The sequence below is a fragment of the Podarcis cretensis genome, assembly GCF_951804945.1.
Source record: "Podarcis cretensis genome assembly, chromosome: 8".
NCBI classification, from domain to species: domain Eukaryota; kingdom Metazoa; phylum Chordata; class Lepidosauria; order Squamata; family Lacertidae; genus Podarcis; species Podarcis cretensis.
The window spans coordinates 92,259,335-92,287,308 of record NC_137177.1 but is presented as its reverse complement, the minus strand read 5'-3'; the positions used below and the strand labels follow the sequence as shown (position 1 = coordinate 92,287,308).

Below are 27,974 nucleotides of genomic sequence, written 5' to 3'. Positions count from 1 at the left end.
ATCACCTCATCTGTCTCCTGAGAAATCTCTATGTGGGACAAGAAGCTACAGTTAGAACTGGATATGGAACAACTGACTGGTTCAAAATTGGGAAAGGAGTATGACAAGGCTGCATTTTGTCTCCCTGCTTATTTAACTTATATGCAGAATTCATCATGTGAAAGGCTGGGCTGGATGAATCCCTAGCCGGAATTAAGATTGCCGGAAGAAATATCAACAACCTCAGATATGCAGATGACACAACCTTGATGGCAGAAAGTGAGGAGGAATTAAAGAACCTTTTATTGAGGGTGAAAGAGGAGAGTGCAAAATATGGTCTGAAGCTCAACATCAAAAAAACGAAGATCATGGCTACTGGTCCCATCACCTCCTGGCAAATAGAAGGGGAAGAAATGGAGGCAGTGAGAGATTTTACTTTCTTGGGCTCCATGATCACTGCAGATGGTGACAGCAGCCACGAAATTAAAAGACACCTGCTTCTTGGGAGAAGGGCAATGACAGGCCTAGACAGCATCTTGAGAAGTAGAGACATCACCTTGCCAACAAAGGTCCGTATAGTTAAAGCTATGGTTTTCCCAGTAGTGATGTATGGAAGTGAGAGCTGGACCATAAAGAAGGCTGATCGCCGAAGAATTGATGCTTTTGAATTATGGTGCTGGAGGAGACTCTTGAGAGTCCCATGGACTGCAAGAAGATCAAACCTCTCCATTCTGAAGGAAATCAGCCCTGAGTGCTCACTGGAAGGACAGATTGTGAAGCTGAGGCTCCAGTACTTTGGCCACCTCATGAGAAGAGAAGACTCCCTGGAGAAGACCCTGATGTTGGGAAAGATGGAGGGCACAAGGAGAAGGGGGCGACAGAGGACGAGATGGTTGGATAGTGTTTTCGAGGTTACCAGCATGAGTCTGACCAAGCTGCGGGGGGCAGTGGAGGACAGGAGTGCCTGGCGTTCTCTGGTCCATGGGGTCACGAAGAGTCGGACACGACTAAACGACTAAACAACAACATAGCAATAGGAAGGCTGTTCCATAGGCTATACAGAATAACCTGCTCTAAAACTCACTTGATCCTTGGAAATGACCTTATTAGCACTGCCCCAATACTGAACTTGGCTAGCATACAATTTTGTGATGATACTTACTGAACTAATAGGCCTTTAATCACAATTTCTGGCACCCTCCTTGAAGCTGACAATAATAATACTGAATGTGCCGGCCAACTGGAATCTTGCTTGATGGGCTGGTAGCATCAAAGGTCTGGCAACCGTTGGAACCCACTGCTCCAGATTGGCTTGGAATAATTCAGAAGTAATCCAGTCTTGGGCAGAGAGGCAACTCACCTTCTCCTGGTCTCTGCTTCTGTCGCTGGAGATCAGGGGTGATCTCAACAGATGGTCCTGTGCTCCCCTCTTTCAAGCCCTCTCTTTGAAGGGGTGTCTGTTCCAAGTGCAGTTTAAAGATAAAGAGGAGGGGGCAAGGGCTTGAAGTTGCTTGCTAAAAGGTTTCAGAACTGACTGCTGTGTTTCTGTGTAGGTTTTTTTTAATTGTTTTTCTGCATTGTATTGCACACTTGCTTAATAATAAATAATAATAAAATAATAAAATGTTATTTATATCCCCCCCTCCCCAGCCGAAGCTGGGCTCAGAGCGGCTAACAACAATAAAATGATACACATTCTAAAATCATTTCATTATAAAATTAATTCAAATCAGATTAATGGCAACCAATTGGGCTAGGGTTCTGTGAGGATTGCCAAAGGAGGGGGTCAGACTGTGCCCTGGCCAAAGGTCTGGTGGAACAGCTCTGTCTTGCAGGCCCTGCGGAAAGATGTCAAGTCCCGCAGGGCCCTAGTCTCTTGTGACAGAGCGTTCCACCAGATCGGGGCCACAGCCGAAAAAGCCCTGGCTCTGGTTGAGGCCAGCCTAACCTCTCTGTGGCCTGGGACCTCCAAGATGTTTTTGTTTGAAGACCGTAAGTTGTTTGAAGACTGTAATATTGTATTATAGCCTTTCCATTTAATTGTTTGTATATGTACATGTTTTATTTGTTGTTTTGTGAACCACCTGGAGTATCTTCAGTATTAAGTGGTATATAAATATATGAAATTAAACAATTAAATAAATAATGGAGGGGCAGGAGGGGAGAAAGGGCCTTTGAGGGAGCAGTAGATGTCTCCTCCTTCTTGTCTGCACTCCAGCAGCCCCTACGAGTTGCCCGAGAGAGGAAGCCAGCAACAGCATTTCGAGGCCCTTGTAGCAGCAACAGCAGCAGCAGCCACCACTGCCATCGCTCAGGACAAGCACCGGCTCCTCCTCCTCCCTGAGCTCAGTGGTGGCAGCACTGGTGGGGGAAAGAGGGACATTCCTGGATCAAATCAGAAGCTGGGGTGGTTTTTGTAATCCCAGGACTGTCCCTGGAAAACAGAGGCACTCGGAGGATATGCAGTTGTAGCCATCTGACTTCTACTCAGAGTAGACCCATTGAAATTAATTGACCTCAGTTTGTTGTTTGTTGTTTAGTCGTTCAGTTGTGTCCGCCTCTTCGTGACCCCCTGGACCAGAGCATGCCAGGCACTCCTGTCCTCCACTGCCCCCCGCAGCTTGGTCAGACTCATGCTGGTAACCTCGAAAACACTATCCAACCATCTCGTCCTCTGTCGTCCCCTTCTCCTTGCGCCCTCCATCTTTCCCAACATCAGGGTCTTTTCCAGGGAGTCTTCTCTTCTCATGAGGTGACCAAAGTACTGGAGCCTCAGCTTCACAATCTCAGTTCAGAGATGACCTCAGTTAGCCAGTTCTATTAATTTCAGTGGGAGGAATGCAACATTGCACTGAGGCAATTGTTTCACCAGGGCAAGCCTTTTGGCTTGCCAGATGGAACAATCCCACTCTGCCAACCCCTGCACTGTTCCAGGGGTTCTTAAACATGGCCCTAGCCCATTCGGGGGGCACATGGTGGGGAGGAGAGGACCAGAGAATCATATAATTGTAGAGTTGGAAGGGACCACGAGAATCATTTAGTCCAACTGCCTGCAATGCAGTGATCTTTTTGCCCTTCAGTACCAGGAAAGAGGTCCAAGGACTGAGCATGGACGGCCCACAGTTGCTCAGTAATTTAGGTCCCATCTCCTCAAATGTCCAGTTTGAGTAGGGTTGCCACTTGTCCCTAGAAAAACAGGATTGTCCCTTTTTTGGACAAAAGAGTCCCCTGTCCCAAGAAGAAACCAAGAATAAAATAAAAGTTACTAATTGATCCTAAAGAAAGAGGAGGCTTCTCCTTGCTTGATTTGAAGTTATATTATAAAGATTTACTAGATTTGGAAGGTCATGGTAACAGGTTTGGGTGGCACACATATTTATGGTATGATAAAACGAAAGCACATAAAGGATTCCTGAACCACTTGGTAAGAAAATGAATCTACGAGGTATGAGATAGATATAAAAACTTACTAGAACGCAGAACACCATGGTGGCTCTCTCCATTGGAAGCAATTTCAGTTAAAAAATTAAATATGAGAGGGAATTGGACCAGATTTGTTAACAGAGGCAGAAGACCAACTAAAATTGAGGAAATTTGAAGATGTAAGAGCGTTATTAACGGAGTGGTTACAGTATCACCAATTAAATGATGTTTTTAAGGTAGACAAAAAAATGGTTTTGATACAGTGAGATCGAGGTTTGAAATAGATCTGTTTTGAAAATAATAACGTTATTAAAAAATGTACAAATTACTTTTGGAACGGTATACAAAAGATGAAGAAGTTAAGGCAGTGATGATATATTGGGCTAGAGATTTTGGGTATAATATCCAACTTTCATCTTGGGAAAAGTTATGGAAAGAGGAAATAAAATTTACTGCATGCTGTTTGTTGAAAGAAAACTATATGAAAATGATGTATCGTTGGTATCTAACACCGAGTAAAATTGCAAAAATGTACAAAACGAGTTCAAATCTGTGTTGGAAATGCAAAGGGAAGGGAGATACTTTTTATCATATGTGGTGGACATGTACACTGGTAAAGGCTTTCTGGGAAATGATATATAATAAATTAAAGAAAATATTTAAAAATACATTTGTTAATAAACCAGAAGACTTTTTGTAGGTATAATAGGTGAAGAGATACCAAGAGAGGACAAAAGACTTTTTATGTATGCAACGATGGCAGGGAGAATGCTACTAGCCCAGAGATGGAAAGAAGGAGAAGTACCAACAAAAGAAGAATGGTAGACGAAACTGATGGAGTAGGCAGAGATGGCGAAACAGATGTGGAAGATCTGAAGCCAGGAAGATCAAGTATTTTTAAAAGACTGGAGTAAATTCTTAATTTATTTAAAAGACCACTGTAAACAGTTAAAATCATTGGCAGGGATGTAATGACACTTGTAATATAAAGCGGTATAGAAATGAAATAAATAATAATAATAATGTGGAACTGACTGCGGTAACTAGGGATATATAATAGATGGATAATGGTAAAAGATGCAGAAAATTTAATCTTAAATATGGAATCCATGGAGGGAGGGAAGGCGGTCCGAAGGTTCAAAAGAACCTTTTATTTTAATGTTTGAAATGGTTAAAGTTAAAATGTATACAATTGTGTAAAACCAATAAAAATATTATTAATAAAAGAGTCCCCAGTCCCATTTGGATTTCAAACGGGATGCCTGCCCCCCCCCATATTTAAACTCCTCCTCCTCAAAACTGCATGGGCAGAGGGTGATCTGGGGGAGAGCGAGAGTTTGTGCAGGCAGGGCAGAGGGTGGGTCCAGTTCATTGGTTGGTGTTAGAAGAAAAAACAGTTCCTTGATCCCTTATGGGGTATCCAAGAGCCCATATAGAGTCCTTATGCAAGTTCTCTATTAGTAGGAGAAAATAACAGAGGCCAACCAGAGAATATTGAGAAGCAAAGCAGCTAATAAGTCTGATCTTTATTGAACTGTTGCAACAGAATCCCCCCACTCCCCCCACGCAGGGAGGGAGGAGAAGAACCTAGAACAATGGTGTTCAAGCTCTTATATAGACTTTTGAAATTGCCTCCCCTGTAGCTCAAGACCACCGCCCAAAACATAATATATACGTAACAGAAAGAGGGGGTCCCCAGCAGAAATAAATCACAGGGGGCGGTCTGCAGCAGAAAACCTGTCAATGGTCAATCATTGCTATATCTGGGCAGCCCGGTCATTCTTTGTTGTTGTTTAGTCATTTAGTCGTGTCCACCTCTTCGTGACCCCCTGGACCAGAGCACGCCAGGCACTCCTGTCCTCCACTGCCTCCCGCAGTTTAGTCAAACTCATGCTGGTCGCTTCGAGAACACTGTCCAAGCCAGGTCACAGACTCACCCTTAAGACAGGATTTGTGAGCAATGGGGAGAACATTTGAGGTTACTGGAAGAGTCAAAATGGCTTCAGGATTGTTCTCTTGTACTATTTCAGACACATGGCTTATATACTTATGTATGTGTTTGCCACGTACATTTTTATGAACGTTTATTTTATATATATAAGACCTTAGAATTCCTATAACAGTTGATATTGCCCACCACCTCTCTTCTCCTCACTCTTTTTTTTTTTTAAGTAATTTTTATTGGGTTTTCACATTTTAAAAACACACACAGATGAAAACAAAAACAAAACATGTATAATTTCATAACCTTACTTTCTTAACCCCACTCCCTGACTTCCCCCCACCCCCCCTTCATACATCCCAAATCCAATAATTAGCTCAGCAGGTTCTTATCTCTCTTCTTTAACATATTATTGTTATTTTTAAAATTAATTCTTATTACTTGGCCAAATTTTACTTGTCCAATTTTCTTATAAATATTAAGTCCTTTTCTAAGGTCAACCCAAATTCCCTTCCACGAATTTCCCCCTTTTTGTATTGAATGTAGGTCATAATAGCCAAACACAAAAGTCATAAAAGTTTTAAAATTCTGTTCTCCCCTCCCTCCCTACCCCGGTTTCTGTCCCTTCCCAAATAGATGTCCACAAAACAGTTCTTAGCCTGGATTCCTCACATCAGAGGCCTTCAAATCTCTGTCAGTCTCTCTCTGCCGGTTTTGTTGGTAGCCCTCTTTGTTGGTCCTCAGTTCTCGAAGGAGCTCTGGCACAGTCTCATCAAATTTTCTTCCATCCAAAATACTTGGTAACAGCTGCTGCAACAAGCCAACTGATCTCCCATACTCAAAGAGGAAGCCCCAATCATATTTCTTGTTTCTTTTAAGTTCCAGTATTCCAAGTGTTCCATGGGCTTCCTCTTTCCCCTTTCGCATCTTTCGCAGATTGGTAATCCCAAGATCTTCTTCTTTATGTTCTAGCAGTGTAGGCTTCAGATTGGTACTCTCCTGTAGTTTCTTAACTCCTTCTTCCCTCTCCTCCAGTTCCAAAAAAGTCTCCTCTGGTTCAGCTGCAGATTTTGTTTCAGTCAGATCCTTTATGCATTCAGCAGGGTTGCTTGTTTTAGAGTTCAAGCTTATAAGTTGTTTGTTCATAGCCATGCTTTGCTCTTGCAGTATTCCCACGAGAAGAAACATTCTTTCTATCTCTGCCTGTAATTTTCCATCTGTAGCCATTGTAATGTTTCAAAGTTTCCCCTAGGGGGATTCTAGTTACTTAATAGTCCTTTCCCAACAATCTGTTGCTTTGTTATTTGTAACTACTTTGTTCCCAAGCACTTTAATTCAAATATAGCAAATTTAGTCCAGAGAGATGTTAAACAATAAGAATTTTTAACTTTAACTGCCCGTTTGACAGCTCCTTTGACAGCTGTCAAACTCCTTGTTCCTTTTCTACCATCTCACACACAGGGGCACTCCCGGGTTGGGGGGGGGATTAGACAAAAGCTTCTAAAGTTCGACTCTTACTCTCCAGCACAAATCTTCTTCTGTCAAATTCATGGAATTAATGTCTTTTAACTCGTACCGAAAAAAAAAAGATCTCTCCACCTCAGTTCTCCGATCCTTGCTTTAAATCTTTTGTAAATAGAGGGGGTGCGGACTTCCCTTTAGCACATCCCCCGGTCGTACCGAATTTAAAGGTAAAAATTTTAAAGTCCAAATTCCATTCTACTCACGGGTTATTTCAAGTCCAAATTTCAGGGAAAAAAGTCAGCGCTCTCCGACCATGGCTCACGGCTTCGCTCCACCTCAGTAGCGGTCTACTCACAGCACCACGCCACTCTCCGTACCCTCTCCGTAGCCTTTAAAAAGGCTCTTCGTGGGTCGGGGGGGCACTTGAGGTGCCCACCAAGTCACCAAGTCCGCAGGCTTCCGCGCCTGCGGTTTCTAAGGGTCCCCGCGTCGCCGTCGCGGTGAGACCCGTCTGCAGCACAGCCGATTCCCTCCGGAGCTCGGAGGGAATCCGCCATTAGCCGATCGCGCTAACCCGGAAGTCCTCTTCTCCTCACTCTCTGTCACTGTCCTTGCAACTGCTGTATTATCCTCCCCAATCCCAAGAGAAGCCCTTTCCTCCTTGACACCAGTGGGCATGAGAGGGTGGCAGCTGGCCCAAAATGGCGGCTGCATTACTGTAGGTGTGGCTGACAAGCGACAATAGAAAGAAGGGGGAAGGAGCAACCTCCTTTGCCTCCCTTGCCCTCTCCTTCCTCACCCCCCATTGGTGCATCTCTTCAGCCACCACTGCCGCCGCCAGTCCAGCATGGTGTGGGTCTGCCACCACTTGGACTCCTCCGCCACCCCTCCTCTTTGGTGCTGGAGTCTCTTCTGACACCAGCTTGGGAGAGAGGCTACAGCTGTGGCTCAAGCCCCCTGTGGGAGCCGTCCCATGTTGACTGCTGGCCCCGGCCCACCTACGTGACGAGGGAGGCAGCAGGCCAAATGCGAGGAACCCCCCTCCACAAAGGGGGGCTGGTGTCATGAGAGTGTGCGTGTTCCCCTCAATTCCCACCCTCCGACCTGTCCCATAAGTTTGAATGCTCCTTGGCACACCCTGCCCAAGCCCACACACCAAAGGAGAGACACAACAAGGCCAAATAAAAGACAGTTGGGATTTTGTAACTGCAGCATGTTTTATTCTTTTTTTTGGGGGGGGGGGAGCCATATAATACAACCAGTTTTATGACACATACCCCCTCCCTGGAATATAATTGGATTACTGTTCTTATAGTTCAAGCGAAACAGAAGAAGTCTATTTCACAGACCAAATGAGCCTCTGCACAGTTAAAGGGCACATCTACACTGCAGAGCCAAACTGCTTCAGAAGTCAGAACTTTGCTTCATGGGAGGCTGGGAACTGTAGCTACCAGCACTCTCACAAAACTACAGATCCCAGGATTCTTTGAGGGCGGAGGGAGGATCTTGATGATTAAACTGATATAGAACTATCAGATTTGCTGTGTGGTCTGACAGTTTGCATGGGGATATCTTTTTAACTGACTGTGACATAAATATACTCTCCAAGTTAGTTTCAAGGAGAAAAACACTTGTTGTATAAAAAAGAGGCTAGCAGTGTTTTTCTAGCCCTTCTGTTGCAAAGAAAAATGTCCCTTGCTGTCCTGCCTGCTTGCCCTAAAACAACCATCTTGTGGCCAGAGAGCCAAACTCTCACCTAAACATCTTCAGCCAACTATAGTTTCCAAGATTCTTCAGGATGAAGTCAAGACAGTTAAATGGTTTAGAAAGGATATAAAATTGTAGTGTAGCCACTATATTTCTGAGGAATTCTGGGTCAGAAAAAGGCTGGCCTCCACTGCCAGTTAGGGACGGTTTCTATCTCACCCCAGTGATTTTGAACTTGGCATCAAACCTGGAGGAGTTTCAATAAAGAACCTTAACTTTTACCCTGCTTTAGTGAGTCCCTGTTCCTGTCAGTTCCTGACAGGCTTAGAGGGAGACCACGGATCTCCTCCTTCTCCAGGCTGGTGCCCCCCAGATGTTTCAAACTGCAACTTCCATCTGCTGTGTTGGCAAAGGGGCAGCTGGGAGTTGAAGTCCAAGACGTCTGCACCAGGTTGTGGAGGGCCAGTCTACATCAGGTTTTTTCTCTCCACATGTTCTGGTTCACTGGAGAAAAGCATATCTGAACATGGGCAAAGTTTTTTCCTGTCCTCAGTAAGCAAGCTTGCTCACAGGCAGCTAACCCTGCCTGTGAGCTTTCATGGACACACACCTTGCTTTTCATGTGCAGCCTCAAGTTTATTTAAAGGACATTGCTCATGTATTAGGTAAAGGAAGTGGCAGGAAAACAGACTTTCTTCTTGTCACAAAGTAGACCCATGCCTATGCAGTTAAATAAAGTACATGTTTCAAAACTGGTTGAAAACACAAGCACTGTTTGCCCGCAAGTTCCTAGATCTAGGAGTCAGCAGACATCACCATATTAAGAGATCAGGCATTAGGATACATTCAGCTGATGTTGAAAGGTTGGAAGAACACAGTTAGCTTAGACAAATATTCTAGAATGTTTGCTCTATGCTTGTAAATATCAGAGTGTGTCTAACTAACTTTTGCTCAGAGTGGACCCATTGAAATCAATCTACCTAAGTTAGCCATGACTGTGAATCTCAAAAAATTGACTCTATGGCTAGCATTAGATACGACCTTGTATGTCTTTCCTATGAATGTTATGAAAAAATCCTCTGGCTTGATCTGTGCATCCCAAACATCGCAGCATTTTTGCCAGGGCATGAGACTCAGTTAATAAATGGTCTAGAAATGGACCAGGGTAGGGAGTGAGATAGCTCAAAGCTATCTCCATAAAAGTTAGCCCCAGGAAGTCTAGTGGAATTTTACCTGTGAAAAAGTTTGTGAAATGTCTTAGTCACCTTCTGAAGGTTTAGTCTGAGGTCCAGATTTTTATTTTTATTTTTACAACAGTAACATATTTGCTAGCAATAACACTTTCTTTTGCATTATGGATTTTCTGATCAGAGTGAAAACCCAGAAATGTCCCACGTCAAATCAGTCTTCATTAAAGCCACAAACCAAAATGGAAAAATGTTCTAGACTGCAGTAGTCCATGAAACTTTATGCCATAATAATAATATTTTTTAGCTTTTGAGGTGCCACAAGACACTTCACGGTTTTTACTGATTGAAAACATAATGTTAAGGAAAGCATGGCAGAAAGATAAATTACAACTAATTTATGAAACAGAACAACTCATAAGAGCGCTCACACTGGTCAGGAATTCTGGGTGATTTTGAAAGAAATATGAGCCAATGTAGAAGATGATTAAAAAGTGACTCCTCACTAATACAAGGAAATGCCATCTTTACTATTTTCTTTTTAATTCATTGTTACAATCATGCACTCAAATCTAATGGCATTTTTAAACACACACACACACACACATACACTCTTGTGCCATTTGGTTTTGGCCCAGGTGATGAATGAGTTAAAGCTTTAGACCTGCTTGCCAAAAGCGCTGTGCCTCCAAATGTTTGGGGCTGAGGCTGCCACTACCCTGACCATTGGTCATGCTGCCTGGGAATTATGGGACTCTCTGTTTCTTACAAGATGGCAACTTTTTCTTTATCCTGATGAGGGAAACTGATTACATCCTCATGTGACTGACATTTGCTCAGGCCATCTGATGAAAAGGTCCCTCTGAAGGCCAGCTCCTGTCCATTCCTGATTTAAATATTAAGGCTAAAATGATAATACCATTCTGAAGAGTCTCCCTGTGTTAGAAAAAAAGGGGACACTAAGCTGCACATCACTGTCCTCAGCTGGATTATGCAGTGCCAGCACTCATTGACTCATCCTTTTAATGCAGTGCATTTTGCATCCAGAGAGTTTTAGGAATGAAGTATTTCTCACCCCCTTCTCCCCAGTAAATGTGCAATAAATGAGAATTGCTGATCATATACGGTAGTTCCAATAGGCAAATGAAGGCAGAGCTCTCAAAGCCAAAACCCTTCAAGCTCCAAGTCTTAATACACATTCCAAACTCATAAGTCCTTTATATTAAATGGACTAATTTTCATGGAAATAAAAGGGCAGAACCAATCAGAACAATATATCATCTTTCTCAGTTTCTATTACGGAAACGCTTGCTTTATTAATATTCAAAAGAAAGAGAGAAGATCAAACAATGTTTCAATTGATGCAATTATATTGACAGGACATGATAGCAAGTTTTTGAGTGGGGCAAAACATTTCTTCAGGTGGGGAAATGCAGACTAAACCATCCAGGATGGGGAAGAGGAAGGCCCTTAAAGTTTTCTGCCTTGGCCGTTGGGGTGACTGGGAGGGTCTCTCAAAATCTTGATGTATTACCCAGACACTTCATACTAAGGATTTCAGCTGAACCAGTTTGGATCTTACCAGTTCTATTTTTTAAAGCTCTTCTTCAACCAGGATAATTCCATTTCCATGGAGATGGAGACTCATTTAGGGCATCGTTTTTCCAGGTTCCTACCTTCAAAAAATGCTTTTCAAGGGACACGTCTACCATGGATTCCCAGAGCACTGCATACGTTTCTGGAACACAGGACATCAGCCCATTGGCTCATCCAGTTCTGTGCTGCCTATATTGACTGGCAGTGGTGGGTCTCCATGATGTGAGACAGGAGTCTCCTTCCAGTCCAGCCTGGAGATTGAGCCTGGGACCTTCTGCATGCAAAGCAGATGCTCTACCACCGAGCTTCGGTCCTTGTACCAGGGAACACATTTAGTTCATGGAGGACAATGACCAGGCCTGTCAAGCCCAAGTTGGTCCATCTGAATGGAGAATACAACCTAGGACACACCCAATGTTCTCCTGAAGTTCAGTCTAGCACAAAAAAATGCTAGGGTGCTGGGGAAGCTTTCTTTCGGGAAATGTTTCTTTGCCATGATCAATCTTCTCTTTGAAGGACCATTTGTGAAGATCTGCTTCTAAGTTGCCCAATGCTGATGAATGCAACTCTTAACAGAGTTGGATGATTTATTTAGGGGCCCTTGGATCTTCTTGAGAGGCTAAGCAGACAGTAAGTTGCTTAGTTATTGTCCCAGGACTCACAGTTTCCATCCGTTTTAGTGGGGTACAACCATATTCTCAAGGAAGTTTTCAAAGCTCCAAATGTTAAGATGGGTTAAGGATCAAAGAGAATAACTGATGGGCAAGCTTGGATTTGAACTCAAGACATACTGTTCCCCAATCCTCTGGGTCATTCCCTCCCCACCTCAGTACATATTCTTTGTACCCCAGATAATTGCAGATGATCCCTGATACAAGTTTGGTATGAGATGGGTTGGGGGGTGGAATTGGAAATATGCAGACAGCGGAGATACTTCCAGCTTGGCTCAGCTGAGAAAGGGACTGGTTGCTGTTGGAAGGCACTGCATGGGATCTTGGCAGTCACGCGTGGGTACTGGTGCAAGCCCCGCTATGGAGCGAGGCCTTGGAGATCTCTGTGCTGACTGTGGAAAGGGGGAAGCTTTCATACTTGTCCTTCTCACTGCTGCAGCTGCAGCGATACAGCAATGCCTTGACTTCCTTTTGGAAATTGCTGTTGAGGAAACCATACATGATGGGGTTGATGCAAGTGGAAGCCATGGCCATAAGGTGGCAGAGGGAGAAGATGAAGTTGTGGTAGCACACTGAGATCTTCTCATGGTCCCAGTCATAGAGGGCATTGAAGACAGTGAGTGGAAACCAACAGGCGGCAAAAGCAACGACGATGCAAGCCAACATAATGTTGACCTTCCTGTGGCTAGTGGCCCGGGAGCCATCCTTAGAGCGCTCCACCATGTCCTTGCGACGCTGAAGGCGCAGGAAGATGCGGAAATAGCAGGCCATGATGAGGAGCAGGGGCAGGCAGTACTGGAAAAGCAAGAGGAAGGTGGTGTAAGCTAGGCGATGCTGATCCGATGGCCAGTGCTCAATGCAGGCCACGTGGTTGGCAAACGGGTCAAAGGGAAGGCTTAAGTTTTGAAAGGGCTCATTGGTCAGGATGGTGAAGGAGAGGAAGGGCAGGGAAATGAAGCAGGCCACCACCCAGGTAATGGCCACAGCCAGGTATGCATGGTTAGCTCCTGGCTTCCGCCCAGTCGGATTGATGATGAGCTGATGCCTTTCCAGGGCAATCCATACGAGGGAGAGGATGGAGACAGTGACAGAGATGCACTGGACAAAGGGGCTGGCCTTGCAGAGCACTTCTCCTAAGATCCAGCGGTCCATCAAGGTGTAAATGACCGTGACAGGCATGCAAACAAGTGACATGAGGATGTCAGAGCAGGAGAGGTTGGCGATGAAGATGTTGGTGACGTTTCTCATCTCCTTCTGCTGGATGATGACACACACCAAGCAGAGGTTGCCAATCAACCCCACTGCAATGACTGCGCTGTAAGCTACGATCAGGAAAGTGCCGTTCCCCACAGAGTCGCTGCAGGACATGTCGTTTTCCTCTAGCAGGCTCAGCTGCTCTGAGAAGTTGAGGTAGAGGAGATTCATCAGCTGGTCCATAGCACGTCCCAACTCTACCTTAGAGATGGAAGGATGGAGAGATCTCTAGTGCAGGTGGCAAAAAAGGCTGCGGCAGCGGCAGCGGCAGCTGTTCCTCCTCATGAGATGCTGCGCTCACTTGCCCTGTGCCAAGGAAGAAGACATCCAGACATTAGGAGGCACTTACTTATTGACTACATTTGTATATTGCCTTTCTTCCATGGAGCTCAAGGTGGCATATAGAAGTGCCCAGGGGGCTCCTAGGATTGCTTCAGGCATTCTGAGTGGCTTACAACATATCTAAAAACATCCTTAAAAACTTCCCTAAACAGAACTGCCTTCAGATTTAGAAGACAGATAGTTGTTTATTTCCTTGACATCTGAAGGGAGGGTGGGCACCACTACTGAGAAGGCCTTCTGCCTAGTTCCCTGTAGCTTCACTTCTCGCAGTGAGGAAACCAGCAAAAGACCCTTGGAGGAGGACCTAAGTGTCCGACTGTCCGGGCTGAGTGATGGGAGTGGAGAACCTCCTTCAGGTATACAGGGCCGAGGCTGTTTAGGGCTTTAAAGATCAGCACCAACACTTTGAATTGTACTTGGAAACATACTGGGAGCTAGAAGATCCTTTAGGACCAGTTTTTCAGTATATGGTCTGGGCAGTCACTCCCAGACCCAAGTCTTGTTAGCTTCACCAAGTGGTTGGCTGTATCAGGAGTCTTCAGAGCATGCCCTACTGCAGCCTTCCCCAATCTGGCACCTTCCATATGTTCCCATTAATCCCAGCCAACTGATGGGAGTTGTAGTCCAAAACATCTGGAGGGTGCTAGTCTGGATCAGCTGCCCAAGGACTACTCATCTTCTGCCCCACATAGTTTAGTCTTACCTTGGCTTAATGCCCATTGGGAACCCCTTGTGCCCCCTTTAATTCCCCCTCATCCTGGTGACATTCTCCTCCAACTACCACCCCAAATTTTCTCCTCCCTAAATCTGATATTCCCTATGCAATGGATGTTGCTGTGGGTTAAACCACAGAGCCTAGGACTTGCCGATCAGAAGGTCGGCAATTCAAATCCCCGTGACAGGGTGAGCTCCCGTTGCTCGGTCCCTGCTCCTGCCAATCTAGCAGTTCAAAAGCACGTCAAAGTGCCAGTAGATAAATAGGTACCACTCCGGGGGGGAGGTAAACAGCATTTCCGTGCACTGCTCTGGTTCTCCAGAAGTGGCTTAGTCATGCTGGCCACATGACCCGGAAGTTGTATCATAGAATCATAGAGTTGGAAGAGACCACAAGGGCCATCGAGTCCAACCCCCTGCCAAGCAGGAAACACCATCAGAGCACTCCTGACATATGGTTGTCAAGCCTCTGCTTAAAGACCTCCAAAGAAGGAGACTCCACCACACTCCTTGGCAGCAAATTCCACTGTCAAACAGCTCTTACTGTCAGGAAGTTCTTCCTAATGTTTAGGTGGAATCTTCTTTCTTGTAGTTTGGAGCCATTGCTCCATGTCTGCTTCTCTGGAGCAGCAGAAAACAACCTTTCTCCCTCCTCTATGTGACATCCTTTTATATATTTGAACATGGCTATCATATCACCCCTTAACCTCCTCTTCTCCAGGCTAAACATGCCCAGCTCCCTTAGCCGTTCCTCATAAGGCATCGTTTCCAGGCCTTTGACCATTTTGGTTGCCCTCCTCTGGACACGTTCCAGTTTGTCAGTGTCCTTCTTGAACTGTGGTGCCCAGAAGTGGACACAGTACTCCAGGTGAGGTCTGACCAGAGCAGAATACAGTGGCACTATTACTTCCCTTGATCTAGATGCTATACTCCTATTGATGCAGCCCAGAACTGCATTGGCGTTTTTAGCTGCCGCGTCACACTGTTGGCTCATGTCAAGTTTGTGGTATGCCGGCTCCCTCGGCCAATAAAGTGAGATGAGAGTCGGTCACAACTGGACCTAATGGTCAGGGGTCCCTTTACCTTTACCTTTAAGGAATCTCCAGATCTAGGGAGAAGAAAATGTGAGGCTGCAGTAGATGGAGGAGAACACCAAGTGGGCTAAGGAGCCACGGGAAGCATGGGGGGTGGTCACAAGACACACTAAGCTGAGGTATGGATGGGCCACACTCTGCAGGGACCCCACCTTATCCTAGAAGCTTCTATTGGGTAAGAACATGCTCACTGAAAGTATTAAAAATGTGTTATTTGTCTTGAGACAGCCCTCTCCTGTGGTTGCCATTTACTGTCAAGACAGACATGAGATCTTAAGAGTGAGTTATCCACCTGCTGTAAAGCAGAGTTGCTATTCATTGCAATGGAGGCAGAGGAAATGAGAACACCCCCCTCCGCCCTTTATCTGCATGGCCTGCTACTCTCTACATTTTTCCAGACAATCCCCGCCCTGTGGTTCAGGAAAGTCATGGCCATCACTTATTGTCTTTTCCTGCCCTCTGTTCCCATCTAGCCCATCAGCTATGATAATGCAGCCTTGCAAATGAAGTCCACAGAAGTTACAAGCCTGCAAAAAAATTGTTCACAAGTCCCTGTCTAGTGATAGTTATTTTTAGCGTGTCTAAGGCCTGCAAAAAGGAAAATGAAATTGAGAGGGAGAAGACAGACTCTTCCAACCTAGAAAAGCATTCTTGCCAGAGGCAATTTTTACTTGCCCCAGGCAAGCAGCTATTTTCAAGCCTACATAGTAACTGCTGAGTATTAGTATCGGTATCAAAGTTTATTTCAGTCACAGACCAGCATAAGATAAAACATATGGATAAACTGAACACATAAGACTTAAAACAGGTGAGGAGTAACTGCTGAGTAGGATATGGCCAGGCAACTATCACAAGCACCTGTTGGCCAGTGTCAGAGCAGGAAGACAACTTCCACCATTTATATCTGCAACATCCTCTGAAATGTTTTTTTTTAAAAATTATTTCCGACTTCTTTCAATGTAGAGATCTTGCCTACAATACTGTTTCCAATGCAGGACACCCAGGTAGTCTCTTAAACGGTAAAATGGGAGGAAATGCAAGCAAGGCTGCTTCCGCTGGTGTCCACATCAACATCCCATTTCATGGACACTTTGCTTTATTTGTAAAATGTTTGTCAATTGGAGCTTGTGTGCTTAGGTCCTCCCCTTCAGCGCTGCAATGCACAACCTGCCCTCTTTCAGAAAAGCTGCACAGGGCTGCCCCCCCCCAGCCCCCCTCATCCTTTCCTTTCGATTCCAAGACCAGCATTTAATGGTAGGAAGGGATAGAGGAATGAAGACAGAGTACCCTTCCCCTCTTGGAACTTGGTCTGCAGGCTAGCCTTGGAATGCCAGCGCTAGCTGGGGAGCAGGTGCCCCCCATGCCTCCCACCGCCCCCAGCCCAGCAGGCCAGCCGCCGACCACTGCCCAGACAGATGCGCACGCGGCCGAGCGGTAGATTGCTGCAGCTTTTGACGGGAGACGCTGTGGTTGTCATCCCTCCACTCTGCCCCAGCTTTGGAGAATTAGCTCTGAGGCTGGTAGAGGCTGGCAAGCCGAGCAGAAAATGCAGCTTGGGACTATTACACAAGTTCTAGTGCTGTTGCTGCTACAGGGTCAGGGGAGTGAGGACGGTACTCCTGGGGCACCCAGCCCAAAGTGCAGCCCCCAGGTCTATGAAGAATACACAAGCAAGCGCGCGTACACACACACACACACACACACACACACACACGCCCCTCACTCACCTGATGCTGAACTAGTTCTCGTGTCAGCTCAGCCTCTTCTTAAACCCGGGCAGATCTGCTCTGAAATATGCTGCAACACCCTCCCGGTACACGTGAATGCGTCTCCCAGCTCAGGGGTCCTCCTCTTCTTCTTTTCCCTCCCCCAAATGATGGGCTCCAGGGTTTTTTGGGAGGGGGAAGCAAGGAGACACCCAGAGAAAAGGCTGCCTTAAGAAGAACTAGGGAAGCCCCCCCCCCCTGCCCCCCGACCCATATAAAAAACTCCACCCCTGGGAGGAGCGTGGCTTAGCCCCACCCGGGACTCTGGCTTCCCGGCGGAGAGGGGATGCTTCTTCCACGTGGGTACCACTCCTCTCCCCCGCCCAGCCGCGCGCTCCAGTCTCTCAGTGTGAGAGCACGTGAAGGGGGGGGGAGGCTGCTGTTGCTGCGGCATGCGGGGGCGGAGGTGCCCCAGATCCAGCTCTGGCAAAGGTTGGCAGGCTGGCTGGCAGGCAGGCAGGCGAGCGGGGGTTTTACTCAGGCGAGCGTTGATGGGCGGAAGGTAGGGAGGTCAGGCGCTCCTGGGAGATCTCTGGGCGCTGGGAAGTAGATGGGCGAGGATTCCTGGCTCCCAAAACGGTTTTGCAACTGGCGACACCACCGCTAAAATAAAGAAAGCTAAGGTGGGGTGAGCAAGAGTGGATTTTTGTGCAGAAAGACTGCGGGCTCTGCTCATCTCTGGGATTCCAAACAAACCCCTTCTGCGCCAGGTTTCGGTGGGTGGTTTCTAGTAGGAAGGCAGTGAGCCGATCCTGCAAGCCAGAGGTCTTCCCTCTCCTGACAGCCAGGTAGTGGACAGCCATGCCAACTGGTTAGGAGGAAGGGAGGGGCTTGGCTTTAAATCACCCATCAAGGGATGGCTGGGCAAGGCAAACTAGCAGGCACCTGCACTGTCTATGGTGAAGGACAGTCTTCTCCAACCTGGTGCCCTCCAGATGTTTGGCTACAACTCCCATCAACCCCAGCCAGAATGGCTGTAGGATTCCTGGGCTGATCATACTGGCTGGGGCTCAAGGGACTTGGGATTAAAATCTATTAAATAATAACTCACATGACCACAAAGAAGGCATGAAGGTAAAAGACCCTCCCTGTTCTTTTATCCCAGCACTGTATAGAATATCGGAACAGGTATTAGGGACCTGAGTTGAAATCCTGATGTGGCTCATCTCAAGATGGAGACACAGCATAATGGCCAACCAGATGCCTCTCTCATAATGGCCAACCTTCTCTCATAATGGCCAACCAGATGCCTCTCGGAAGCCTGCAAGCAGAATTTGAGCCCAAGAGCACTTTGCCCTCCTGTGGCTTCCAGCAGCTGGGATTCAGAAGCATCGCTGTGGAGGCAGAGCAGAGCAGAGCCGTCTTCCATAAACTTGTCCATTCCTAAAGCCATCCAAGCTGATGGTCATTGCTGCCTCCTGTGGGAGCAAGTGCATGAGGAAGTCCTTTCTTTCACTGTCCTGAAGCATTCAGCTTCATTAAATGTCTGCAAGTCGTAGTGTTATGAGAGAGGGAGAAAAACTTTTTTCTATCCACTCTTTCTATGCCATGCATAAACCTCTGGTATGTTCCCTCTTACTCGCCTATTCTCTAAACTAAAGAGTTCTAAATGCTGTAAAATAATTGAAAGGGAGTTTGAAAGAGGTTTGACTTCCTAGGAGAATCTTCCCAATCCCTGAATGCTGTACATGTGTTGGATTGCAACTTGTAGCCCAAAATATCTAGAGGACACTAGAATGGGGGAGGCTGAGACAGACAAGAATTTGCTTCAGAGAGCTTTGAAAGAGGGAGTGAAACTATGATGCCTGCATTCCATCCCGCTACTGCCTCTGGTAAACAGGTTTTGCAGGGGTGGGTTGAACGGTTTCAAAAACCTGCAGAACCTCTTGTACCAAACGGCAGCAATAGAAGCACATCTGCTCAGGCTCTCCAGCCCCTTCCTCTCTCTTAGGAGCTGCTTTCTTCTTTCTGTCTAAAGACACTTTGTGGCAGAAACCGATAACTTTCCGATTCATCACCATTAAGGTTGCTCTTAGTGCAGCTTCAGACATCACAATGCAAAAAACTGTTAGCTTGCCCATTGCTGTGGCACTATGACTGTTCCAATCTCTTTGATGGGTATGCTTGGATGACGATTGCATTTCCAAGCACCTGTTTGTTGTGTTCACACTTCTACTGCACATTTCAGAAGAATGTACAGTAGTTGAATATGTAAAACCATGTTACAGATAGATAGCCGTGTTGGTCTGCCATAGTCAAAACAAAATAAAAAAATTCCTTCCAGTAGCACCTTAAAGACCAACTAAGTTAGTTCTTGGTATGAGCTTTCGTGTGCATGCACACTTCTTCAGATACACTGAAACAGAAGTCACCAGACCCTTCTATATAGTGAGAAGGTGGGGAGGGGTATTACTCAGAAGGGTGGTGGGATTGGGTGATTGGCAGATAGCTGTGATAATCCCACCACCCTTCTGAGTAATACCCCTCCCCACCTTCTCACTATATAGAAGGGTCTGGTGACTTCTGTTTCAGTGTATCTGAAGAAGTGTGCATGCACACGAAAGCTCATACCAAGAACTAACTTAGTTGGTCTTTAAGGTGCTACTGGAAGGAATTTTTTTATTTTATGTAAAACCATGGTGTGTTTAGCTGCAGTTCCACAGGAGGCCTCTGGGCGGCCTCACCTTCCACCTTCACCAATTCCTGGTGGCACAACAACAGCCAGTTTCCTGGGAAGCTAATGAGATACTTTGGCGCCACTGATGCCAATGTTGCCGCTGGGATTCATCAGCACAAATGCTCCTGCTTATCTGGAGGGTCAATCTATATTGATATTCACCTCGGCAAAAGACAGGGCCTGGTGTTGATTTAATTTTCTGAAGCAGTAAGTACTTTTGCTAGGAGAGAGAAAAAAGCAGCCTTGTGTTTCAGGAGCACGTTTTTCAGGGCTTTCTCCTCTTATCCATGCACCAACCCATCTTCTTTCCTGCCTGCTTGCAGTAGTCAGTTGCGTGCATGTATAAATCAGCAAAGTTGAGTTAGGAACAATTTACACCTTACAAACTTGCAGAATTAATTTAAATCAACACTCATCATAGTTTTGAACACCAATCTATGAGACTTCCAGGGGTGCCTGCACTTTCTCAGGATTTAGTTTTCATGGAATAAAGGTTAGTGGGCACTATGGTGTCTTTCAGATCTATGGTTTTCTTTCTGCAGGTCTACAACCTGAGCTTCCCATTAGGGTTCCAGGGAAGGCCTCAGTGGCCACAGCCTGGGTTCCTAGGATGATGTGGCCTCCAGCCTGGAAGCTGGAGGCACAGCAGCATGTCTTTTTTTTGGGGGGGGGGATTTGATATCCTGCTTTATTACTACCCGAAGGAGTCTCAAAGCGGCTAACATTCTCCTTTCCCTTCCTCCCCCACAACAAACACTCTGTGAGGTGAGTGGGGCTGAGAGACTTCAGAAAAGTGTGACTAGTCCAAGGTCACCCAGCAGCTGCAGGTGGAGGAGTGGAGATGCGAACCCGGTCCACCAGATTAGGAGTCTACCGCTCTTAACCACTACACCACACTGGCTCTTGCTCCAGTGTCAGCCAAACTCAAACACATAACTTACGCATCTGCAGCTTGCCTTGGCCTCATGTTCTCCATCCCAGGATGATGTGGCCTCCAGCCAGGTAATGTAGGAAAAGGCCACTCATTTGTCTCTATGGCAACAAGATGCAGGTGGTGGGTACCTAGTTGAGTGGCTAAGGTCATGAACTTGACAGAGAAACTGATCAGACAGGTCTCCTTCTATAGAGTCCACCCTCACAGATACAGGATCCTCCGTTGGAAGGGACCCACAGTATCCTCTGGAGCTCCAACGTACCTTAGCCCTGAAACTCAGAGCATAATGATAAAGAGGCAGATGCATCTGGGACTGTGCAACGTTCTTGTCCCTAGCCATCTGGGATGAGGGGCAGGGGTTTTGGTTCAGGTAGAGGATTGGGACTTCATGGCACATTGGACAATTGGTGCCTCTTTGTTATGGTTTGTTGTTGTTTGTTTGTTTGTTTGTTGTTTAAAAAACCAGTTTTCCTATCCCTGGTGCCCTCTAATGGTTTTGAACTACATCTCCCATGCTGGCTGAGGCTGATGGGAGTTGTAGCCCAAACATCAGAAAGGCACTAGGATGGGAAAGGCTCTTTCCAACATTCACTGCCAGGCTTTGGGTTCTGCTGGTGTCTGTGCTAAACTGCGTAGCCACCTGAAGCCAATCAGGGCTCTGGACAGTGTAGGCCGGCATGGCCAGAAAACTCCAGGAACCGCTTGCTGGAAAGTCAAAGCCTCAGAAGCATGAGGTTGATATCTCTGCTCAAGAAAGTGGAAGCAAAGGAGTTGCCAGGTCTTGGGGCTTGACCTGGAATGCCAGGGTTTTAGCTTCCAGGAGAAGTAAAGTCCAAGAGAAGGGACCCTGCGTCTTGGAGGCGGAAGGCTATTTTCTGCTTGGCTTAAGAGGTTTTGCCATTTTCTCCATCCCTCATCCTTCACCATGAGACAACTGGTCAGCCAGGCTCTTCCCTGGCCACTGTGTCCAGGTCTCATCCATGGAGATGAGCTCACCACACTGAAAGCATGGCTCGTGGTTGACATGAGTGAGGCCTCTATCCACAGGGAACCACTAATCGTCACTGCCCACGCCCAGGGTTCCAGTGATCGACTTTGAGTCTAGAGGGTAGGGCAGTCCATAAGGTATTCTGGGCCTAAGTTATTCAGGGCTTTGTACACAAGTGCAAGAACACTGGACTTGGCCCAGCAGCAGACAGGCAGCCAGTGCAGTTGAAAGACGGCCATGTGAGCCTCAGACTGAGAAAACTGGCTTTGCCTAAGCACTGAAGCTCTCAGGGACCAGCGAGTGTAAGTGTGTGTGTGTGTGGGGGGGAATAAATGGGGATGGAAGCTCCAGGCACCTGACTGGCATGGAGCCAGTGATGTCAATGGAACTTCCTGCCATTCTGTGAACTAGGGGAAGCCCGGCAGGTGAAGGATGCAGCTTGTCCAGGAAATGCCTTCCCTGCTATAGACCTGGGGGATTTCTGCAGTGGCGGGGGGGGGGGGGGGTTGGCAGCATTCAAGGGACCCCCTGGAATGTGGGAGAAAGAGCAAGCAGAATGTTGATAGGAAGCCAAAAGAAGTTCTTATTTATTTATTTTGTTAAAAAAGGAGGAAGTGGCCTCTGCTAGTTTGATAAGGGAAAGCAGAGGGTTGAAGTATAAGCAAGAATTTGATGCTACTCTAAGAAATTCCTCATTAACATCTATAGCATAAAGGTGGCTAGGCTTAATTAATAGATGCAGCAAATAAAGCTTTGGCTTATCAATAAAATGTGACCAACTTTGAGGGAAGGCAAATTTTAATAAACTGGACTGAGAGTGGCAAGAGAGGCCTCTGGGGGGCATGGTGCCTCCTTTTACTCCCCCACCAGCCTGGGCACAGTGGGGGCTGGGGGGGGGTATAAAGGAGGCAATGGCAGCAGTGGAGGGGAGGCTGCAGAGGAGGAGGAGGAGGGGAGGTGGCTTTTCTGTTTTGCCTCAAGCAGCAAAACATCCTGAGCTGGCCCTGCCCTGACCACTGGCTGTATTGGCTGGGGCTGATGAGAGCAGGAGTCCAAGAGGATATGGCAGGACCCAGGTTCTCCATCCCAGATATAGTGGGTGAGCTGCCACTCAGTGGGTGGCAACAGGTCCAGTGCGGTCAGGATGTGATCCAACCCAGACCTTGGAGAGACCTCTTTGGAGCAAGAGGCTTCAGAGAACTTCACTGCAACTGAAGACCTGGAAGAACCTCTATGGGTGCCAAGACAGCCAGGAGAGCCCCACCTCAGGAATGCCTTTGCCCTGTCTTGATCCCAAATTCTCTCCCTTCCCCCCTCTGGGCCTAAGGAGTGAAGGTGACTGGAGCCCAATGAGCTCACAGAAGGCTCTGTCACAGGAGAAAAGGTCTCCATGAGCAGAGGGGAATCTCCAGCTTGTGGTCCAGTCTTGGCCACTAGGCAATTTTCCCCAAACCACACTCTCATGGGTGACATCAGGAGATGGACCAGGTTGAGAAGTTTGAGTCTCTGCTGGCTGCTCATGCCAATTCCCCACAGCCAAAGCAGAAGGATTTTGCAGCACACGTTTGATGAGTGTTTTAAATCCTGCTTAGTCCCTTGCAGAGAGCAGGAGTGAACTTTGCACTCACCAAATGATGCGTGGAGACTTCAGTCCTGCTGGGTGCTGCTTCAAAGTGCAGTGTGGGACTGTTTGAAAGCCCTTTTGCAAACAGCCCCACATTGCTCTTTCAACCTCCAGTTTTTGTAGAGAAATTATTCAGCCAGACCTAGTCCAGACTGTTTCCCTAACTAAGCTAACAGTTAAAACACTTCACACCTCTCAATTCAACTTATTCTGGGTCCCTCTGCAGCCTTCTCCTCACTCCTTTCTGCCACAGTTTCCCAACTGTGCTCTTCAACACTTTCCCGTGTTCCAGCTCTCTTAAAGTGTTCCAGCCCTTTCTCTTCCTTGCAGCTCTTCAACTTCTCTAATTACCCTATTGCCCAGCTTGACTTTTATACAGCCTTTTCACTCCTCCTCCCAGTGTTTCAGCCAGCTGAGCCCTGGTTATGTTTCTCTTTTATTGCTGGATTCCTAGGCTGAACCTTTTACCCTCCTGTGTATTTTCTACCTTCCTGTGAACTTTTGACCCTCCTGTGCAGAAGAGCCTCATCTAAAACCAAAAGCAGCCTATGGCTTCCAACCCCAAACCAAATACAATAGAGCTGAACGTCATATGTTGCAGTGCGAGGACCAAGAGCTGCTGCACATCCCTGTATGTTCAGAGCACACACAGTAGCCCTGTGAGCTGGGTGGCATGTTGCTTATTTAGGATAAATACGGGCTATATAACAGGGTTGTGTGCCAGAGAGGAAAGTGCTGCTGTGTTGGAATAAAAAATGTTAATGCATCTGCAACATGAAACAATAGAGTATAACTTAATTTCATCCCCAACCATGAGCAAAACAACCAAATACGAGTCAGATTCATTAGGTGGAGACGTCATGAATTGGCTGATTTAGCATGTAAGAGTTTTTCATCCTCTTAATTGAGGGAAATTGGTGTGTTTTCTCCCTTTGATGGAATGAGTCACTCTGGATTTATTTCCTCTTCATTCCTTTATTTGTCTCATTAAAATTATTCATGTAGTTTTCAAAGCACCCTAGCCAGATTGGATCGATGATCTCCACAGCCTTGCCCCCTTCTCTGTTTTGGCTCTGGTTTAATAGGAAGATGTGCTATATGCCATACCCTCCAACATTTCTATGATGAAAAGAGGGACGTCCGATTCCTCTGTCACCAACATCCTCATCACCCCCACCATCATTTTAAAATTTACACCCGGCCCATCTGACGGGGTTGCTCCAGCCACTCTGGGCAGCTTCCAACACACATAAATATATAATAAAACATTTTTAAAAAACTTTCCCTATGTAGGGCTGCCTTCAGATGTCTTTTAAAAGTTGTGCAGTATCTCCTTGACATTTGATGGGGGGGCGGGGGGTTCACAGGGCAGGCACCACTGCTAGCCTGGTCAGTTCTTGTACTTGCCATGGTGGGAGCGCCATCTTGTCTTTTCCCCACAGGTGGCAAAATCTTTTGCTCTGGCTCTGCTCAGTCACCTCCAAAGCTCCTATTCGTTACATGTCTGGTACCCCAAGCTTTGTTCAATGTGCTTTGTTCAATCAGACACCTAGCAAGTCATTTTTGGTTGCTTTTGGAAACCTGGACTTGCAGGGACATTTTTTTAAGCTGATAGAAATCTCTCTCTCTCTCTCTCTCTCTCTCACACACACACACACACACACACACACAGAGAGAGAGAGAGAGAGCTCAACACAGGAATCTACCTTATGCTCTTATTATCTATCTAGCCCTGTATTTTCTTCACTGACTTCCTGTAAAGGGAAGTTTTTAATGGTTGTTTTATTGTGTTTTTAATATTTTGTTGGGTGCTGCCCAGAGTGAATGGGACAACCTAGTCAAATGGCCAGCATATAAACAATGCAATTATTATTATTATGATGATGATGATGATGATGATGATGATGATGAATAATAATAAGGGTTTGGCTTCTTCAGTCATGTTTTCTGCTTCCTTGAAGAAGGACTTCTGGCAAGAGATGGGCTGCACCTCACAGCGGCTGGCAAGAATGTGTTTGCTAAGAGTCTCCCAGACCTGATCCAGAGAGCTTTAAACTAGATCTTGAGGGTGGGGGGAGATGACATTACAGATGTGGGGAGGGCCCCACCCCCCACCCACTGGCCGGCCGGCTCTGAGGGCGCACTTGGTGCCCTGTGAGTCCAGCATCGCTTTGCAAGACTCACAAAAACAGGGCTGGACTGGCAGGGGGCCGTGAGCTGTTGCATCCTTCTCAGCTGGCCTCCCGCTGGAGCTTCCCTGAGAAGGATGCAGCAGCTCAGGCGCCCTGCCAGTCCAGCACCGCTCTAGTTACTCAGCTCCAAGCAAGTTGGAAACACTGCAGCCACTTCTCTCTTTACCTGCAGAAAGTAAGAATTGCTTCCAGGGGAAAAGGTAGGGAAGTTTTTGTGAACTGGATGAGAATGTGATTCTCCCCCCTTTTCTTAAAAAAAAACCCTGCTTGATGTGCCACAAACAGCTTACTCTGGTATGGTGGGCGAATAACTTACATGGACCGATTTGCAAGGCTGGTGACTAATTTAATGCACTTCACAAATCAAACACGTTGCTGAAGCTGATGAAAAATTGACACCTTTCATAAATGTTAGATTTGCAAAGTGATAGGAGTGGATAGGAGGCTGAACAGGAAGGCCCTGAAATGCAAGTGGCCAGAGAGTCTGTAACACTCCTTGGCCAGTGCCGGTTTTGAACAGGAATATTGCACAGCCAAGTGCTCCTCATGCCAACTGAGAGTTCATGGGGGGGGGGAGTGGGCGTTAGTCCATGAAACCCTCTGCCAGAATGGATCTGCTAGTTTTTAAGGGGTCAGGACACACTTTTGTTATTTCGCTACTACAGACCAACACAGCCCCCCCCCACACCCCCAGAATTCATTAGCATCAGCTATATCTTAGGTGTAGAGATTTATTTATTTTGAGCTTGCCCTGGAAAAAACAAGCTGCAGATAGAAGCCATCTGGCCCCCTGCTTTTTTGCAGATTGCCCATGCTTTTTTAGAACATTCCTGTAGGAGGGCATCTGGGATCCCAGATTTGCAGGGAACTCGGGTCCTTGGCACTGCATGATGGCCTGCCTGGAGGGCTGGCTGGAGCAACAAGGGAGAGAATGACAGTGGTCCTGGCACTGTTTGTCTTCTGTCTGTCTGTTTGCTTCCATCCCTGCTCCTTTTTCTCTGGAGCTTCTATCCTTTGTTTATTCAGTTTTTACAGATAATCCTGGCAACCTCACTGACATCCCATTGCATTCAGTGTTTTCCATGTTGTTCCTCTGTCTTTTAAAAAATATAATTTGTGATTATTTATTTATTTTATTGATCTTAAAATGTGGCTGCAGTGGCATCCTGTCCCGCATGGACTGGCAAAACATTGTAGAAGCTTTTGGAAGCTATTGTCCCTTCCTGAATATTGTTGCCTGCCACCCCAATTGCTGAGTGGTGCCAGAGTTCAGGGGTTCCAGGCACTTCCCCAGGGTTCATGTTTCCTATTGGAAAGAGGCACAGCAGAGGCTGTGGCGTCTTCATGATATATTTATCATGCGTTTATTTACGCAGATATACAACCTGAGCCTGCAATGGAGGGGTTCTCCAGCTCGCCTCTTTTCAACTCTACCTTTTTCCTTCTAACTATCTGTGAGTTGAGGGAGGGGCCCCACCCCAACCAATCTGTCATCTCCCACAGAACCCCTTTCCTTTGTTCCCCTTTCACACAGGCCATCACCTCATCAGGAAGACAGCCTGCCTTATATTTTAACATTTGCTGGTTAGAAGGGTCTTAGCATACATAACAACTCCAGCTCATAACAATATCGTTCCTCTTGCTCTTTTCTTTTCAAATAACTCCTGCCCTTTATTGAGTTCCTTCCTGTCCCCACTTGGATTGCCCCTTAATTACTTCCTGTTGCCCCCAGGATATAGTTATTAAAATGCTATTTATCTAAAACATTTATTATTATTATTATTATTATTATTATTATTATTATTATTATAATAATTTATATACCACCCTATACTTGGAGGTCTCAGGGCAGTTCACAGAAAATATCACAATGTATAAAATAAAAATAAAAACAATAACCCAATAACCCCCCCCCAAAAAAGAGCCACATTTTAAAAGGGTAAAGGATGTAAATCAGGTCAGCCAAAGGCCTGGTTAAAAAGGACATTTTTACCTGGTGCCTAAAGGTGTATATTGAAGGCGCCAGGTGAACTTTCCACCCTTTTAGCCTGGAGACCCCTGCAATTGCAGAATTGCTCTCATAAATGTGAAACTAACTGAATTACTGAACAATTGGAAAGAGGAAATCAATAACTGAAGCCCCTAATTAACGAACAATTCAGGAATGTCATGGATATGCATATTAATAGGGAGAAAATAATCACGGGATAGAAGCTGTTTTAAAGGAATGGGGCAGGCAGAAGCTTACTAATTAAAGGGAGAAAGGCGAGGAAAGCATGGACATTTTTTTGAATGACCTTACTGCTGAGTAAGCATTGTAAAAGGTTCCTTCTTATGACCCCAGAAACCAGCACAGACAAGGACACCAAGTGGGAGGCCCAGCATCACCTGAGGGCTGAGGAGCTGGACTAGTTTTCTGG

At 46.3% G+C, this 27,974-nt stretch overlaps 1 pseudogene across 1 annotated transcript; it reads right to left on the bottom strand.

The window, feature by feature from the left end:
• Positions 1-8,044: 8,044 nt before the first annotated feature.
• On the bottom strand, positions 8,045-17,444 carry LOC307222829 (neuropeptide Y receptor type 1 pseudogene; annotated as a pseudogene). Its single transcript, XR_013843867.1, has 2 exons — positions 17,101-17,444; positions 8,045-13,529 (listed from the first exon to the last, which is right to left on the bottom strand). The product of XR_013843867.1 is annotated as a neuropeptide Y receptor type 1 pseudogene (transcript).
• Positions 17,445-27,974: the final 10,530 nt, after the last annotated feature.